This window comes from Microtus pennsylvanicus, chromosome 2, assembly GCF_037038515.1.
Source record: "Microtus pennsylvanicus isolate mMicPen1 chromosome 2, mMicPen1.hap1, whole genome shotgun sequence".
NCBI classification, from domain to species: domain Eukaryota; kingdom Metazoa; phylum Chordata; class Mammalia; order Rodentia; family Cricetidae; genus Microtus; species Microtus pennsylvanicus.
The window spans coordinates 84,644,796-84,659,548 of NC_134580.1; the positions used below are offsets into that span (position 1 = coordinate 84,644,796).

Below are 14,753 nucleotides of genomic sequence, written 5' to 3' on the forward strand. Positions count from 1 at the left end.
TTATTGGTTGGAAGCCCCAAAAGAAATCAAGTATTAGGATGTGTTTAACCAAGCATCATATTGAAACTAAATGTTCGTGTACAATATGCCTTATGAACTTCAATGAAGCTGATGGTGTAAAATGTATCAGAATCCAGACAAGATCAAGGCCTGTGTGAGAGTGAGAGGATGTGCAAGAACCATGGAGATCAAGAGACACTCGGCATGACCATTAGTTCATGGTTTTACATTCTTTATTAACAGTTTCTTCAAGAAACCATCTTTCTCTTAGGAAACTAACAGCTATTGACACTGAATTTATTTACATATGTGAGTAAAAATCTATTAACTATTGTTTTGAATGGAACCTAGGCTGATACTAATGGATACACCCTCTGCCCCCATACCCTTCTACATAAAGTTGAATTATTAGCAGATTCCATCTGGCAGCAGCTTCCCATCAAAGCTCTGGTCTAATGTTTACTGTGATCATTCCTGAGTGCTAAGAAACTGGCAAGTGTGGGGATGCTCAAAACAGAGTTTCTGCATAAACGTGAGAATTCTTAGGAGGTTCTTATCTTACAGAATGACAATTTTTTAATTTAGTTAAACACACGTTTGCTTGACACTAGCTATTTGCATTTAAGATTTTAATGATTCATATTCCTAAATTAAATGCCTATAAACACCAAATTATACAGTCAAATGAAATAAAACATCCTGAAATCTAATAGAAGCATTTTTCTTAGACTGAGTCTGTGGATGTGACATTTGTTTTCTAAATAAAATGAATGTGCATCTCTCTATAAGGTACTATTTATTTTCATTAATGAAAGACATCTATTAGTAGGCTTCAATACAATCTTTTCAATGCATAATAATATGTGCAGAATTATGATTCCTAAGACACAAATTCTCCATTTATTATGAAAAGTATTGACAAATAAATTATATGACATTAAAATAAGTTTCTTAAAAATACGGTGTAAAGATTTTTAAATGTAAAGTTATTAGTCTAAAGCAATTTAAACAAGGTCTGTTCTTTGGCCTATAATTGATTCTTTATCCGGATTATAGTTTAGAATGTTTTTACTGCAATCTCTGCGAGAGCTCATCTTTTTATTGTGTAAGTCCAAGCCCTCTTAATGTTTCAGAAAGGCCTTGACTAACTGAACTTTGATCTGATGTCTTCATTGAGAAAAACACCAGGTTGCCCATTTCAGATGCAAATCCCCCTAAGGCCCAATAGAATTTAGTAAAGACAGCAAAAAAGAAGAAACCAGAAGTTTCCAGGATCCTCTTTGGGAATCCTGGGGCACACTGGTGTCCTTAATCCATGCTAGTGCAAGGATTAAGGTAGGTGATAACCTTTCCTGATTCAAAAGAATAAGCTGAGTGCCTACAAACTGGGTGGAGACTAGGATTTGGCTATAATAAAACACCATGCAATAAAAGCTTGGTCTATGTCAGAAGCCTCTGAAAAGGCCTCAATGTACCACATTCCCAGGCCTGGTAGGGAAGCTTGCAAAAGCCTACCTGAATCAAATAAGCATGAATAATCTATTTTAGCAGACTGACCATGGGGAGAGAGAAAGAAAGAGAGACTTTTCACTTCTTTTAAGTTTGAGTTAATAAATTTATTAGTGGATTGAAGGTTCTTGAAGTCCCCTGCACTCACAGAAATACACCAAATTACCAAAAAGTAAGGTATGCTTTTTAAGTTGCCGTCACTATTAATGCTTTTAATTATAATATTAGTGTGACAGAATTCCCAGATTTTGGATGAATCAAGGCAGAAAATTGATTTCATGCTGTGACAGTTTACAAACAGAACACAAACAATTTATTAAAAGATAAAAATAAAACTGGAAAGTTTTATATAATTGTTATTAATTTATTTAGATGTTAAGACCAAATGTGACAGCAAAAATATTGATAAGGTAGACACAAGGTTTTCATTACTGATGAAATATTTCAATCTTTGAATAAAATGAAAACAAGACAAATATATTTTTAGAGGATAAAAAGTTTTCTGTCCAAGACACATAATATCAGCACACAGTCAGATTTCTGAAATACTGAAATCTTTTGAGACCTACCAATTTTTTTAAAAATAGAAGCTTATTGTTATTACTCTAATAGTGTTTATCTATAAAATTATCATTGTCATAAAAATTAAATTGCACTTTTATATCAACCTATCATGAAAAAGCAGTTTATTTATGTTATGTGCTAAGAATATGTTGCTTTAATTTTAGATATGGCAAGTTTTATTGCACATCCATAAACTATCTTTAACTTTACCATCTGTGGAACAGAAAATAGAAGTTAGTTTTTACTGTGCTAAAAAATGGAATCTGATGGGAGTTGAGAAGGCAAGCTAAGCAACAAAACAATAGCACACTCTACCACCACCACACTGTGTCTCCAGTGTGTTAGGACGCAGCGAACTGCAGAGGAAACACACGAATAGTCTACATAAGCTGTGTCTCTTCACTGTCAGCAAGTTTTGCTTCTGAGAGTCCGGCATAACGGACAGCAAGAATCCAACCTCTAACCAAGCCTCACAGCCTCAGCTCAATCGCTAGTACTGGGATAATCATGATCTCAAAATAATCTATGCAATATCAGCAACTAATGTTTTATAAATTTGAATATAATATAAATATCATTATTACTAAGTTAGGATTCATTAGAGAATCAGGAAATTTATCATTGTCCTTCACAATTCCACTGCCTTACTGAAAAAAATTGGTTCCACATTGACATATTCACAAATCTACCAGAACTGCTGTGGCTAAACCAGAATCTGATGTGCTGCCACGAATGGCTGGAGACTGACACTAGAGTCCTACAGTTCTGACGTGACATCAGAATGCACTGCAGGCCAGCAATCTGTAGGGTGAGGAGTGCAGTGTGCATTAATAATCAAGGAGAGGACAAGTCCACATAAATCATTACACAGACAGGAAGGATTCTTAAAACTAAATATTCTTTAGATTGAGTGAAACATTTATGCATTATTAAGTGCTTAACTTCTGTATCCACATCTGTGTCATTTTTCATATTCCCCAAGTAGACTAGGACTACACTCGATAGATATGGTAAGAATTTACATTAAGGGCATATCTGATAATTAATATATCTCATTTAGGATTACTTCTACTTCTTTACTCTTAAACATAAACAGTGAAACTGCATTTTGTTCAAGGAAATATAGAAAGCTAAATATTTTTGTTTTATTTTCAAACTTGGAATTGCAAAGAAATGCCTAGACATAGAAAAAAGATGACAAGTGCTGGACAAGGATCATAGGCAGAAGTCAGTCACTGAATATCAAATTACTATGAAGGGCCAAAACCACACTTTTAAAAAAAGGAGAGATAGCAGACATGATTCTTACTCCTAAAACTGGGAGCACATACTTGCAAGCAGAAGCAACCTTAAATCTGAGCACTGACAACAAAGCAAAAAGAAGTAATTACTTATCGTAGTTTTAATGATTAAATTCATTATCATTTAATTTACTCATTAATTGATTTTATGAACATACATACATTACATACCAATAAAGCAAAACATTCTCTTTCTGAGCTCGCATCCTAAAATAGACACAAAATAAACAATGGGATGGATATATGGTTTTCTTCTTTAAATAATGACTTGAAGAAAATAAAGTATTACAAGAGAAAGTAATATTTCATGTGCAGTGAAAAGGAAGTCAACGTAGATAATATAGTATTTCAGCAAACTCCCAGGAAAAAATAGAATAAGAAATAAATAGGAGAATATTGTAAGTTATAATTTACAAAGAAACAATGAAGGCCTCAGCTAAGATGGTGGTTTTGTTTTGTGTGACTTCTTGAAGTGTAAGTTAGAATAAGAGGCCTGAGAAGATGCTGAGCAATGCTGCATTGGGTGGGGATCGGAGTTAAGGTTCCCGCTCCCCATCTAAAAACCCCTGATTGGGGGAGGGAAATGGGAGGCGGTTGCGGGGAGGAGGCAGAAATCCTTAATAAATAAATAAATTAAAAATAAATAAAAAAAATAAAGTTTGATGAAGCAAAAAATAAATAAATAAATAAATAAATAAATAAATAAATAAATAAATAAATAAATAAATAAAAACCCAGAAGGGCAACATGCATCTGTAACCCCTGTCTTGGAAGGCAGAGACTGGCATATCACTGATGTTCACTAGCCACCCATTCAGTTGGTGATTTCCAAACTCAATAAGGAACACTGTCTAAAAAATTAAAGTGGAAATAAATGAAGAAAGACATGGTGCTGGGCTGGAGTACAGCTCAGTGACACCTGATTGCCTAGCAAGTATGCGGCCTTAAGTGCAGTTTCAGTACTGTAAAAAACAGCAGCAGCAGCAACAGCAACAACAAAAAACAACCAAATACAGACTCGTGACATCAATTCTGGCCTCCACATGTGCACACATACACGGACTGAGGTAAGGAAGAATATATTCTATCGTTAACAAGAGAAGAGTAACAGAACATCACAAATGCAAAAAAGGGAGTGTGAAGCCAAATGAAAAGTGTGGAGGAAAGGACACACAATCAAGATGAGACTAAATAATTCTCATGGATTAGCAACATACAAGGGAATTAGCCATTGGCATCCAGCATAACCCCTGGTCTATACTCAGCATGGGGTAGGTGGAAGCTGACAAGAAAGGGCTATCCTTTCTTCAGTCAGAGTGCTGTGGGAGACTGGTAGCCAGAGAAAGACTGAGTGGCAGGTGAGTAACCATAAGCTGTAAACACCCAGGGCAGAGAGACAGGCAGGGCAGCCACAAACGCTGGGGTGGAAGTACTGCACAGCAACCCAATGCTGAAAACATCCACAACCACACTGGGGTGAATCCAACCAAAGAAGACATTGGAAACACTACTTCTGCCAGGGTCTATACAGTACCATGGAAACGCAATAAGTGTGCCAAACCCAGCAGAGTAGACAGAGGCATTTTCTCAGGCAAGGATCATCTAGAAGGGAAAGGATCAGGATCTAGCTTGGAAGAGAACCACCAGCAGCAAAGGTGAGCACACGCATGGGTGCGTCTCACAGGGGCCACAGCACAGGGACACAACACTGATTCTCAGCATAAGAGACAAGGCTTCAGCAGGCAGGCTTGGGTCTCAGACCAGGAAACCTCACAAGCCTGAGTGTGATACCGAAGATCCTCTGATCCACACTAATCCACCTTGTTTGTATTCTTGACACTATGCCTTCTTTCCATTTTGCAGTGGTAGCTACAAAACCCAAATGTTTATATGAGGAAAACCGTGTGTGTGTGTGTGTGTGTGTGTGTGAGAGAGAGAGAGAGAGAGAGAGAGAGAGAGAGAGAGAGAGAGAGAGAGAGAGAGAGAAACAGACAGACAAACAGACAGACAGAGAGACAGGAAGAAATACTAGCATATGCTATATTTTCTATTTAGTTTATTTTTTAAACGATACTTTTATATTTCAATTGCTCAGCTATTTTAGCTTGGCTCTTGACTGAATAAGCATTTATGACTGTGCAGTTTGTGTACCTAGTTTGTAATACATACTTCCCTTATTTGTATTTGCTCTCCTTCCTCCCTTCCCATTTCATTTCACTTTTTAACCTCTCAAATCTGAAGACCCCCATACCACCTGAAGTACGTCTGCCTGAACGTTATCAGTACATAACTGATGGACCTGGTATCTGTTACTATTCATTGACAATGAAATTGTCAAATAATTCTTGGTTATTATAGATAGTTTTTGTCCTAAATAGTACAGGGAACATAACTCAAGCAAAGACAATGCACCAAGAAGACCCACATAAAATAAAAAAAAAAAACCTGGAGGACACAATTATTCCAAAAGATGTACAAAACACATCAACAAAACACACAAATGAAAAAGCTAGCCAATAAGCTTCTATAAGCTCATGGCTCCCCAGCATCTGAAATGAAAGACATGAGATGGCTCAAGTATCAGAAAAGGATTTCAGAATCCGACTTTCAAAAAGAGTAAAGAACCCACAGAGGAGTCAAATAATCAGATAAATAAAGCAAGGAAATAAGCTGAGAACTTGGGTAAGAGCATTAGCAAAGTAGATAAAAAGAGCAGCAACAGAGAAGAGAAATTTAAACAAAAAACAGAGGAAAACATAAGTAAGGAACTGAGATTCCAAAATCAACCAAACAGAAATGCTAGAAATACATGGGACCCAACTTAAAAAGGCAGTGGAAGCTAGGTGGTGGTGGCGCATACCTTTAATCCCAGCACTAGAGAGGCAAAGGCAGGTGGATCTCTGTGAGTTCCAGGCCTGCCTGGTCTACAAGAGCTAGTTCCAGGACACAGCTAGAGAAACCCTGTCTCAGAAAAACCAAACAACCAACCAAATAAACAAACAAAAGACAGTGGAAAGCATTATCATCAAATAAACAAGATCAAGCAGAATCATGAATATCAGCAATAAGGGCCATGGTAAAGATAATATCATTTTCAATAAAGGAAAGAATGAGAGAGACCAAACCCAAGAAGCCATAGCACTGAAGCAGCTGAGATTAAAAATGGTACGAGCTGTTCAATAGCAACAAAGTAAAATATGAGAAAAAGAAATTGACATTCAAACGCGAGGCATTTAGAACCCCAAATAGACACAACCAGAGAGCTTTAACCACAGTTATGATGTCAAAAATACATAGCAATAGAAATATTATCAGAGTCAGAGAGATGGCTCCGAGGGTGAAGACATTTGCTGCCATGTCTGATGATTTGAGTTTCACCCCTAGGTCTCACGTGGTAGGAGAGATAATCAATAATCCCAAGGGATGTGCTCTGACCTCCATACACAAACCGTGACACAGACACACACTCACCCACGAATTAAAAAAATAATAAATGTCTAAAAAAGAAACAACAATAAAAGCTATAAACCTAGAATATGAACACACAAGGCAAACACATCAAAATAACACCATATTTCTCACCAATAACTAATGTGTAAGGAAAACATGGAATGCTATATTTCAGGTGAAGAAAGTAAGTATCAACCAAGACTGTTCCATCCAGCAAAGCTAGTTCTAAAACTTGATCTAGGAATAGAAATATTTCAAGACAAGCACAAATGAAGGCAGTTTATGATCACTAAGCCACCAGTACCAGGTGGTACTCAAAGGAAGACCATATATAGAGGAAGGAAGAGTTTAATTATGATTATCACAGGAAAGAATAAATTTCATGAGAGAAAAATGAACAGACAAGTAGGAGAATATCAAAATGCCCAATACCAAAAGTAAAACAAAATAAAAAGAAAAAGCACATTTTGGAAGTTTAAGTAAAAAGTGGTCTCCAAAGACTCACAAATTTAAACTACCAAACTTTAAGTGGGAAGATAGAAAATATACTAACACATGCACACACACACATACACCTTAAAACAAATAATTTAATCAACTAGAAAAATAATCAACAAAATTATAGGAATTAGAAAACCTATCTCAATAATAATAATAATAGTCACTTTAAAAGGCCTCAATTATGCCAGGCAGTGGTGGCGCATGCCTTTAATCCCAGCACTTAGGAGGCAGAGCGAGGTGGATCTCTGTGAGTTTGAGGCCATCATGGTATAAGAGCTAGTTCCAGGACAGGTTCCAAAGCTACAGAGAAACCCTGTCTCCAAAAACAAAAATAATAATAATGGATAGATGCAGATATCTAGCTGGATTGAAAAAACATCCAACTGTCAATTCTGTTAAGGAACATACTTCACTGGTAAAGAACAGAGGAAAAAGTTGGAATCAACATATCCAATGACTGGAACCTGAAAGCATGCTGGTCAGATATTCAAACCCAAATTAGTGAGACGGACAGAGATAGCCACATTGGTGCACAGAGATGACTCAACAGTTAAAGAATACTGACTGCTCTTCCAGAGAACCCAGGTTCAGTTCCCAGCAACCACATGGCAGCTCATAACCCTCTTTAACTCAGTTTGAGGGGATTCTAAAGCCCTCTTCTAGCCTTTATGTTCACTAGCCATGTATGATATACAGGCATACACAGAAGCAAAACATCCATTCACATAAAAATTAAAGTAAATAAAAAACTCAAAAGCCATATTAATACATAGGACAATTCATCAAGAAGATACAATTATAAATATGTATATGTACTATTGTATCTCCAAATTTTATAAGTCAAACATTAATTGGTAATTAGATGGTATAGAAGATGAAACAGGTCTTGATACATCAGTGAATGACTTCAATATCCCCACTTTAAACTTTAGATAACTCACTCAATTTAAAAATCAGTACAGAAACTATAGAGTTAGTTAAGTTAAATAATGGAAAAAAAGAGACTTACCAAATTCATATAGGACATTCTGATGAGCAGATCACGGAACCTTTTCTAAAATAACCCAAATCTACACTACAAAGCAAATGCTAACAAATGGGAAAAGAATTAATTTCATGTATCTTATCAGACTACAATAGAATAAAAAAATCATTGAAGAATAAAACAAAACAAAACTACATATATTCTTGAAGAATGAACAACAAAGTCTTTAGTGAACAGTTGGTCACTGAAGAAACCAGGGGCCAATTAAATCATTCTTAGAATCAAATGAAAGAAAACTGTGGCTTGAATTTGAAATGTCTCTCAGAGTCAACATACTTATATCCTTGGTCTCTGTGTGTGGCACAGTTTGGGAAGGCTATAGAACCTTTAGGAGGGCCATTTGACCGGTTGTGGTGTTGCACGCCTTTAAGCCCAGAATGCAGAAGGCCAAGGCAGGTGGATCTCTACGACCTCAAGGTTGGCCTGGTCTACAATCAGGCCTACACAGCGAGACTCTATCTCAAAAAGCAAAATAAAACAAAAAGGTCACCTTCTTTGAAAACAAAAAAAAACCTTTAGGAGGCCAATGGAAGAAGTACACCACTATGGATGGGTTTTGAGAGTTTATGGTCTCACACCCCATCCAATTTGTTTTTTCTGCCTTCTGCTTATAGTTAGAGATATGATCTCTTGGCTCCTACTCTGGCCACCTACTATCATGTGTCCCACATCACTATGGACTCTCCCTCTAGAACGGTAAGCCAAAATAAATTCTTCCTTCTATAAGTCACTTTTGATCATGGTGTTTTATCACAGCAATAAAAAGTAATTAATATATGAACAATTAAGAATTTCTGGGATAAGGTACTTCTGTTAGGTTTTCACGGTATTTACATTAATAATTTACATTAGAGAGATCTCAAAGAAATAACTCAATGATGTAACCTAAGGTCACAGAAAAACAAGAACAATGCAAAAATCTCAAAGCATTAGATGGTAAGAAACAGTAAAGGTTAGTGAAAAATTAATGGAATAGATATGAAGAGAACAATAAATAGAATGCATCAAACAGAAATTTGGTTCTTTAAAAAAATAAGCTGTAAAGCCTCTAATCAAAATAATAAGGGGTGATGGTAGGGGAATCCAAATTAGGAATTTTAGGGATGAAAAAGATAATAATAGAGATTTTAATGAAATCAGAGGATCATTAGGGAGCACTTTAAAAAGTTATATTCTAAAAATCAAAACCTGAAAAATTCCTAGACAAAGATGATCTACCAAAATTCAATCAGGAGTATCTGAGTAGCTTAAACAGATTCATAGGAAGCAATCATACTGAAGTAGTAATAAAAACCATACCAACAAAGAAAGCACAGTATAAGGAGGATTCATTATCAAATTCTACCAATGCTCTAGCAAAACCCTAACACCAATGCTCTTCATATTGTCCTAGAAAACAGAGAGTGACAGATTAACAACCCCCATTTCTTTGATGCTACCATTACCTTGACAATGAAAATGAACAAGGGCAAAATAGTCCAGTCTAAGAGAGGAAGAAGCAACAAAATGAGCAAAAGGGTCAAGACTATGATTGGGAAACCAATAGAGACAGCTGGCTTGAGCTAGTGGGAGCTCACTGACTCTGGACTGACAGCTGGGGGACCTTCATAGGACTGAACGAGGCCCTCTGAATGTGGGTGACAGCATATGGCTTGGGCCGTTTGTAGGGCCACTGGTTGAGGGATCAGGATTTATCTCTAGTGATGAACTGGCTTTTTGGAGCCCATTCTCTATGGGGGATATCTTGTTTAGCCCAGATATAGAGGAGAGGGCCTTTGTTCTGCCTCCAGTGATGTAGCAGACTTTGTTGACTCTCCATGGAAGCCCTCACCCTCTCTGAGGAGTGGACAGGGGGGTGGGAAGGGGAGGTAGTGAGAGAAGGGGAGGGAGGTGGAACTGGGATTGGTATGTGAAATGAAAAAGATTGTATTTAAATAAAAAAAAACTATAGACCAATATCTCTGATGAGTACAAATGAAAATTTTCAATAAAATATAGACAAATTAGTTTCAAAATCACACAACATAAGCATGTTTCATCCCAGGTGTAGTGGTTTGAATGAAAATGGCCCCCAGCAGGATCATATTACTGAGCAATAGTAGTAACATCAAAATGGAACTAGTACAAAAACAGGCATGAAAATCAATGGAACAAAACAGACCCAAACACAAGTATGTGTTACTACAGTCACCTACTTCTTTTTTTTTTTACAAATAGGCCATGAAGATATATTGGTCTTCAACAAATATCGGTGGGAAAACTGGATGTCTGTACATGAAAAACTAAAATTATACTGGAATCTATCACCTTTGTACAAAAAACTAATGAAATAGATTAAAGACCTAAACCTGAAACATGAAACTGCTACAGTACAACCTAGGTGGCGCTCTCCACGATACAGGGACAGGAAAGGGCATGCTGAATAGGAGGACTCCATGTGCCCAAGAACTATGATTAACAAGTGAGACCTCAGAAAGCTGAAACTTTCTGCACAGAAATAGAAACAATCAATCAAGTGAAGAGGAAAACAAAAGAATTGGACAGAATCTTTGTCACAATATTTCTGACAGAGGATTAATATCTATATTCTATAGAATATAGAAACAACAACAACAACAACCCCAGAGTAAAAAGAACAAAACAATACAAAAGACACATTCCAAAGTGGGCCTCGGACCTGAACAGAGAGAGAGTTCTCAAAAGATGAAATAAGACTAGCTAAGAAACACCTTGAAAAAATTCATTAAAACTTTGATGTTTCATCTCAACCCAGTCAGAAGAGTTAAGATCAACAAAACAACTAAAAACAAATGCTGAAGAGGATGTGGGGGAAGGGGAGTCCTCATTCACTGTTAGTGGGATTACAACTGGTACAGCCACTCTGTGCTTCATGGAGAACCCTCAAAAAATTAAAAATAAACCTACCACATGACCTTGCTATACCATTCTTCAGCATATACCCAAAGGATTTAACATCCTATTCCAGACACTTGTTCAGCCTTGCTCACTTCTATTCTATACACAAGAGGTAGGAAATGGAAACAACTTAAATGTCCATTAACTGATGAAGAGTTAGTGAAATGTTGTTTATATACACTACAGAATACCATTAAGCTATAAAGAGAAGTGAAATAGTAAAATTTTCAGGTAAATATCCAGAACTTGAGAAGCTGCATTGAGTGGGGTAACTCAGACCCAGAAAGACAAATGTCTTGTATTCTCTCTTATCTGCTGCAACCACAAAAACTGGGAAAGTAAAAGGGGACCATGGAGTGGGAGACAATGGAAAAAAAGAATAGCAGGATACAAGCGATTTGAAAGGGTGAAAAACTGCAGAGGGCGGGGCGGGGGGACGACACACAACCACTCTAACTAGGAAAGGGAGAGTGTTCAACACAGAAGGAGGGGCTGGAGGAAGATAAAATATCAGTAAGGATGTATGAAAGTCATAAGAAATCCTATCTATTTATCTAAAATTACATATAATACATATAACTTTATGTGTACACATGTACATATAGTTTAAATAAGATTATCTTACCTGGTTGACACTACACTTCCCAAGAGCAATAGACAGATTATCTAACAAAAACCCCAATATCAGGAATACGAAGCACCATTTTGAATTGTTGGTCAGGGGAGACTAAAATACTCCCAAAACATTAGAAACTATTGTTATAGCCTTTGGCTGCTTCCCTGAGGTTGAAGATGACTCCCTATTGCTGAAGACAACATGTACTTTAGAACACAGGTCCCAGAAGATCAATGCTGGATCTGACTGGAAAGCCTCCTATCTGAGAACTAAGTTTCATGAAACCAGAATGTACCATGTAAGCTCCAAAGAAGTGAAGCAACCAAGAGTCCTATTCAGCTATGATGCTTGTGAACCATAGCGATGATCAGGAAGGCAAAATATCCCTAAGGGCATGACAATGGCACTCAAATTTTGGTGGGAACCCACAGCTGTCTAATTGAACTTCAGGCCACTGATAAGAGGAAAATCGTCCCTGATACTGGAAACGTAACTGCAGCTAGTGTGGTCATACATCTTGGAGGAGAACCTGCAGTAGCAACTCTACTAAACAAGAGTAGTTCCTAGCTGCATTCTGAATCTACTTTTATATCCACAGACAAACATAGCTCTTAACACTCATCAAGGAAATTTCTCTTCACAACAGAGACCATTACAGAAAATCATGACTTTTGAAATGCCTCAATGAAGACATCTACAATAAAACTCCTGGACCTAAGGCTAGGGGAATCATCATGGAAGACGGGTGGAAAGATGGAAAGGACCAGAGACACAGAAAGTCTGATAGGTTGTTCTTGCTTCTCCAAGGAATAACAGGGAAACTACATCCACTAATTGTTAAGAAAATGACTGCTTAAACAAGGAAGACACCAAAGGACATACTAACATGATGGAGAAGTCTCAGTTACAGGCAACCACAAAATGCTGAGAGCTGCAGAAATAGTCTTCACCAGGGAAAAGCCCCACACCTGGCTATATAATACCAAGTGGTCATCTCTGAAATTATATACATACAAGTAACATTATATGAACTGAACAGATTGTATTTACATATTTAAGTGTGTGTGTGTGTGTGTTCCTGTGTGTATGTGTGTGTGTGTATCAACAATTAGAAAAATGATTCTGTAAATCTTAGAGAGAGGCAAGTGTGTGTGGGTGTATGGAAGGCCTTGGATAAAGGAAAGGGAAAGAAGAAAAATGTCATTATATTCATATTTAATTCAATTTATTAAAGAAAAATGTAAGAGCATATTATAAGCAAGCAATTCAGAAAGCACTGTTTCTTCAGTCTGTCTGAAGTTTTTGCTTGCGTTCCTGTCTAGATTTACAATGATGGACTATTTCTTGGAAGTATAAACCAAAGAAACTTTTTTGACCCTAAGCTGCTGTTGGTCAGTCTTATCAAAGCAAGAGAAGGGAAACTAGAATTTCTTAGTTTGCTTTCTATTGCTATGCTGAAAACAACTACCAAAAGTAACTCCGGGAGAAAAGTTAGGGCAGGAACTCAAGCAGGAAGCTGGAGGTAAGAACTGATGTAGAGGCCATGAAGAGATTCTGATTTCTGGCCTGCTGTTCATGTCTTGTTCAGCCTGCTTTCTACTATATCCCAAGACCATTTGCCCAGGGGTAGTTACACCCACAAAATGAGATGGACCCTCCCATATCAAACATTAATCAAGAAAATATCCACCCACCTGCCTATAGGCCAATTTGATGGAGGTATTTCTCTCAATTGAGGTTTGTCTGGAGTTTGTACCAAATTGACCAAAAACTAGCTAATACATAGAATAATCAGGAAAAGATAATTCACTGGGTAGTGAATAACCATATGTAAAAGAAGAAAACTAGATCAGTATCTCTTACCCTGCACAAAAATCAATGGATCAATCAAAGAACTGGAGGGATCTAAGATCTGAAGCTGAAGCTGCTCGAGAAAAAACAGATAAGACACTAAGGCATAGGCACAGGAAGGGAAGGCCTCAATAACACAGGGAATAATCTCAGGTATCCAGAAATGGGATTACATATAATGAAGAAGTTTTTATAGAGCAAAAGAAACAGCAGAGTAAAGAGACTGTCTTCATTAATGGGTAACAATTTTTACCCACTATGCATCTGAAAGGGGGTTAATATTCATGATCTATAAAGAACTCCAAAAGTTAAACACAGCAAAAAAAATCCCCAAATCACTAATGATCTAATAAAACTCAATAGATAAAGCACATGCCATTCTACCACTGAGACTCAAGCATTCCCTACTTTTCCTCTAAGTTTTGACCTGTTAGTTAACTCTCTTTCCTAAGTAGATGAGCTGCATTTATCCTGGATTCTCAGTCACATTTACACTAGGCTAAACATGTGACAAACTTCTGAATTACACAATTCTTCTTTATTAGTTTTTAACATAAAGGATTTTACATTCCAGATATAGTATGGTACATATTATATGTTGTTTACCAATGAACATTTAAGTTATTTTCAATCTTTCACTATTAAAATATGCTGTATGAATACTTTTATATATTCTACAGCTGTGTAAATATATTACCAATTATCCTCTACAGAAGCTACATTTAAAATTTCTTTTAAAATTGTGTCTTTGGGGGGGTATGATGTGTATTAAGTGTGGGCACAGATGTAACAAAGGTGTGTGGACCACAGGGGTCAGCTCTGTGGACTGGGTGCTGGGTGTGCAAACACAGGGTTGTCAGGCTGGCACAGCAAGTGCTTTTCCCCGCTGAGTCACCCTGCCACTCTTCTACCACTTGTACTTTTATTAGTAGGAATGAGAGGATGACTTTCCCTTTATTGCTAAGAAAGACTTTTGACAAACACTTTAGAATATGGGGAA

The 14,753-nt window shown here is 36.9% G+C and overlaps 1 protein-coding gene across 2 annotated transcripts in view; it reads right to left on the bottom strand.

Annotated features, from left to right (window-relative positions):
• The window catches only part of Elp4 (elongator acetyltransferase complex subunit 4), a 206,796-nt gene that overhangs the window by 145,048 nt on the left and 46,995 nt on the right, over positions 1-14,753 (bottom strand). The gene's annotated exons all lie outside the window — the stretch shown is intronic.